Source organism: Ylistrum balloti, unplaced genomic scaffold, assembly GCF_031769215.1.
Source record: "Ylistrum balloti isolate Yb309-2 unplaced genomic scaffold, AGI_CSIRO_Ybal_v1 Utg369810, whole genome shotgun sequence".
Classification (NCBI taxonomy): Eukaryota; Metazoa; Mollusca; class Bivalvia; order Pectinida; family Pectinidae; genus Ylistrum; species Ylistrum balloti.
The window spans coordinates 805883-811887 of record NW_026781983.1 but is presented as its reverse complement, the minus strand read 5'-3'; positions in this window follow the sequence as shown (position 1 = coordinate 811887).

The window sequence follows — 6005 nt, the reverse complement described above, 5'->3', positions numbered from 1 at the left end:
TTTTAAATCATTACTATCATAAATACTTGTAAATTCCAATACTTCCATTAACCATCAATGTCAAAACAAGGCTCACGTGAGTTTATTTTACACGTTATATGTTTGCTATAAGTGTCAGTAATTACCCTCCATAAGGATAGAGAACTATCGGAACTAATTCAAAAACATTACACAACCATGCCATATTGAAACATAACACGGAAAAAAGATTGAAACATAGGAAAACATTATGGAATTTAATGTGCTCAGACATCATTGTAACATTAGATCAAAGGAAGAATTTTTCTAACCTTGACGTGATGCTGGTGGAGTGCTGGAGAAGGACTGCATGTCTGATAGGGGGTTATCCTTGTAATTAGTGGGACGTATTTCATATTTCATCTGCCCATTGTTTTCGCTTTATCGCTTTCTGTGTGAATTCTCCACAGCTATTGACAGAATCATGATGAAAAAACATTTTCGGCTGAAACAATAAGAAATTTTAGTGAAAATTTGGGTTAAAGATCAATGAAGTATTCGGAATAATTGGATATAATCAATACATATGATACACTGTGCCAATATGAATTTAAATTATTACACAATTTAACAGTCCTTCTAAGTTGCTTACCAATGTAAAGCAAGACCTAAATAACTTCATATGCATTTGGCTTTTGTATTTGTCTGTTTTTTTAATAATAAATTTGATTATATATTGATAACACCAAGGAGAGTATTTTGGATTTTCGAACCCGATAACACATGAACAAGATATGGTGAATATATTGGCAGTGCCATTAAAAAGACTCGTGATATCTTAAATATAAACATAATAAACACTATATTACTGCACTTCGTTAAATCTGTTTGAGTTAAAGGGTATTCCATTTTACCTGCGTGCGGTCATAACGAATTTAATTCCTCCCTAGATATTTATTGGTACAGGATAAGAGGGCAACTTTACAATGAAAACTATATCGAGAAAAATCGTGTCTCCTTGGGAAGATTTCGGAACTGTAAGATAACGCGTAACTGACTCGCGTGAGCTATGGTGCGCGTTCATTTCATCTGTACGCCAATCTTTATTGCTTCTGGGAGTTCTATAAACGATAGATGTTTGAGTAGAACTGACGTTGATTTATTACAAGTGACAAACCCCCGACAGATACGGAAAATGACAAGGAATGTGGCTTAACAACATATTGGTTTGATAAAAAAATTGTAATTGGTATTGATTAAATATGAGAGCGTTTAGATGCATGTAAAATCAGCTATGCTCAACTGTCCATAAATGTTTCATATGAGGCCTTGAACTTTCAAACCCATCGAATTTTAGATAAACATTGTCTTGAACTGTAAACAAACCTACAACTCTAAAAAAGAGAAACGTTGATCAAACAAACAACTCAAATACCGCTGCAGGCGACAGAATTAAATAAAAGTTTATAATTAAATGTTATTAAACATATGTTTCTAACGTGACCACATTCGACTGTCATTGACATTATGGTATCAAACATATGTTTCTAACGTGACCACATGCGACTGTCATTGACATTATGGTATCAAACATATGTTTCTAACGTGACCATATTCGACTCTCATTGACATTATGGTATCAAACATATGTTTCTAACGTGACCACATTCGACTCTCATTGACATTATGGTATCAAACATATGTTTCTAACGTGACCACATTCGACTCTCATTGACATTATGATATCAAATGATATCAAACACGTGTTTCTAACGTGACCACATTCGACTGTCATTGACATTATGATATCAAATGATATCAAACACGTGTTTCTAACGTGACCACATTCCACTGTCATTGACATTATGATATCAAATGATATCAAACACGTGTTTCTAACGTGACCACATTCGACTGTCATTGACATTATGATATCAAATGATATCAAACACGTGTTTCTAACGTGACCACATTCGACTGTCATTGACATTATGATATCAAATGATATCAAACACGTGTTTCTAACGTGACCACATTCGACTGTCATTGACATTATGGTATCAAACATATGTTTCTAACGTGACCACATTCGACTGTCATTGACATTATGATATCAAATGATATCAAACACGTGTTTCTAACGTGACCACATTCGACTGTCATTGACATTATGGTATCAAACATATGTTTCTAACGTGACCACATTCGACTCTCATTGACATTATGGTATCAAACATGTTTCTAACGTGACCACATGCGACTGTCATTGACATTATGGTATCAAACATATGTTTCTAACGTGACCACATTCGACTCTCATTGACATTATGGTATCAAACATATGTTTCTAACGTGACCACATGCGACTGTCATTGACATTATGGTATCAAACATATGTTTCTAACGTGACCACATTCGACTGTCATTGACATTATGGTATCAAACATATGTTTCTAACGTGACCACATTCGACTGTCATTGACATTATGGTATCAAATTCGACTGTCATTGACATTATGGTATCAAACATGTTTCTAACGTGACCACATTCGACTGTCATTGACATTATGGTATCAAACATGTTTCTAACGTGACCACATTCGACTGTCATTGACATTATGGTATCAAACATGTTTCTAACGTGACCACATTCGACTGTCATTGACATTATGGTATCAAACATGTTTCTAACGTGACCACATTCGACTGTCATTGACATTATGGTTATGATATACATTGTTAAAATCAAATGCAGTGAATGCAATTTATTAAGCTCATAATGTTTTTTTTATTTTTGGTTTTGTTTTGCAAATTAACACAATGATAAATTCGCCCATCCACAATTAATGCGGACATTTATTAGTGAAAAGTGCGAAAATAGGAAGACCACTTAAGTATGAGCATTTACAGAACCACGTGTTGAGTGCTCTTCAAAATATACATATATTCCATTCAATATGGAATGAACACACTCGTATTATTTGATTTAAGTGAGTTTTTTTCTTTGGTTGTGTACGTGTGATGTTCACTACGAATTGGATATTAATTATATATATAAATAATGACCACCGGAAGCAAGGTGTTTGAGGCTTGTTTAATCGAAATGTAACGGGGGCGATCTTAAGTGGGAATAGATGCCATTATTTCAAACTCTTATTGCTAAACAGCATACTGAAACAATTAAGAGTTCAGAATAAAAAAGTAGGTTTCACGTTTATAGGGTTTAATTGTCAGTAAATTGAATGGAAATGTCACTTATATCAGGTATTAAGACCTTAGTGTTATTTCAACATGCTTCCGTTTAACAGATGTCTGACCTTGACTCACATCACGTCGACACGTGTTTGTATTTTCACGCCACGTGATATATATAGGATATTGGATATTGTTTTGCAATTGTTGTAAAATAAATGAAGTTATTATTTATTTAATAGTGTCTTCAGGATTAACAATATTAGACACGCGAGTGAAAAAAGTGTTGTTTGTCACTAATGAAAAATAACACTTTTATCGATGATATGTTTCTTTATGTATCACTGACAAAAGTAATAAAATGATATATCAACTCTTGTCAAATTTCTGAAATGATACCTTCTCTGCTAACATTTGTTTTTCATTTTTTCTAATAAGATGGACGATTGGTTTTATCAATCATCTAACAGTTACTTTTGCTATTATAGAGATATCGGATCTTTTGGTCACGTGTTCAAGTCATGTCAATACGGAGTTGTAAGAAGCTTGTTATAAAGAAATGTATGTCATTGATCACATTCATCTTTCTAATTATTCTCTTATTGTTCTTTTTATCTGGATTTATGTAAAATTTACAGGTTAAACAAGATTGTACAAAAGACGCACTAGAAAATGGCGCCTTACAATACAAACTGAGAGTAAGATACAGTAGAGAGGGAGAAGAACACTGAATTAAACACTGCCTTATACAGCTGGTTCGTCCTTTTAAGACTCGTCAGCGATGCTACATCATACAGCTGGTTCGTCCTTCTAAGACTCGTCAGCGATGCTACATCATACAGCTGGTTCGTCCTTCTAAGACTCGTCAGCAATGCTACATCATACAGCTGGTTCATTCTTCTTAGGACAAGCCAGTGATGCTACATGATACAGCTGGTTCGTCCTTCTAGGACTTGTCAGTGATGCTACATCATACAGCTATATCGTCCTTCTAGGACTTGTCAGTGATGCTAAATCATACAGCTATATCGTCCTTCTAAGACTCGTCAGTGATGCTATATCATACAGCTATTTCATTCTTCTTAGGACTTGTCAGTGATGCTACGTCATACAGCTGGTTCGTCCTTCTAGGACTTGTCAGTGATGCTACGTCATACAGTCTCGTCAGTGATGCTACGTCATACAGTCTCGTCAGTGATGCTACGTCATACAGTCTCGTCAGTGATGCCAAGGGCATAAGTTGTTGAAACTTAAAAATCGATGGAAGAAAGTCTAATTATGATTTGTCGAAATAAAGACCAAAAACCAGATAACTAGGGGGAATAACCTCAAAACTACATTAATTCCAATCTTCAATATTAAATGATATTTCAAAAGAACGTCAGGCACATGCATACCTAGAATGCCAGCAAGTCCACGATAACTTATTGATAACAGAGTTGGACTTTTCCTTCGATAAGTATTGAGCTAGGCTTCAAAATATTGGTCCATAGCATCACTGACGAGGCCTAAAGGGATGCAACTGATACGGGAAGCAGTTTAATTCATGTTATGGCTGTAGTGCATCAAAATTTAAACTAATGTTACAAGTCACTATTCATGTGTGTGTCATATATATAATCGTTCTCTGATCGCTTTAGAGTACATTTTCATTCATTCATTACATATATGTATCTCGTTCGGTGTCGTCTATACTAATTATAGAAACGGAGAAGGAAACAACAAAGGTCAAAATGGTTGATCTATAAATAACCTAATTTTTGCTTCAGTGGATACTGATAAAATAGTTGAGATCGTTTAAAATCACTCCATACTGAGGAACATTTTAGCTCTTAGATGACAAGTCACGTGATATTCTACATTATATGATGTTCTTATGAATGATCTGCATCTATTTAAGAGAAATGACAGTTATGTGCAAAAGTCTTAAACTAATATCAAAATATCGTAGAACCTATTTATTTTTCAATCATTCCAGCTACTTATGCTCTTGTATCTTGTTGAACTGCTAACTGAACATTTCATAGGATACAAATATGTGGCTTATTGGTTCAAACGAAGTGTAGCACAAAAATTGTTATTGGTTTTTTTTTACGGATCCAAAAGAACAAACGAACAAAAGGTAGCAGTGTTAAACATCGTCATTTAGGAGAGAAAGTACGAAATAACACTAATTAACCAACGTATATCCTGAACTGTGGCCGTCTCTTTAGCTAATTGATTTCATACGAGGATAAATTCGATGTGCTTATCAAAACAACTCACAAATATCAAAGTCCTCCAAGTTCACTCAAAGATATATTAATGTTTGTTTGTCTTTGAATAACAAAGCATTTATTGACCATGCTCATTTCACCTTGTGTGCAGCCTTGAAAATGGGACAGATTTGTCTATATCGACATCTTGTTGTGGTTTTGCCTGCAATGAAACGATGGGACAGCTTTCTATCAATCTGATCTAGGTGATGATTCCGATATGTTTCATTTCTAGGTTGTAACATGCCAATATCACTATTTCCATAGCTTACGTGAATTGATAGAATTGTATGATGAGTGTCTTCGATGAAGGAGAAGACGCTTACTCTTCCAGAACATATTCTCCTATTCTCCTTGTACGTTTTGCAGGAGTCTCCGTGTAAACGTTTTATTTGTTCATATTTAGCCCTAGTTGTATTAAATTTGTATTTGGATCATGATAATGTTGAAATGAAGACATTTTGATGTTTTTTTCTAATGAAATAAAACAATGTACAACCGGGTGAAAATGCAGCATCAGTTTTATTTGCATAACAATTAAAGATTAACCTCGGTTACGTTTTTGTCTAGATACGTTTGATATCTTTGTCATCCCATCCG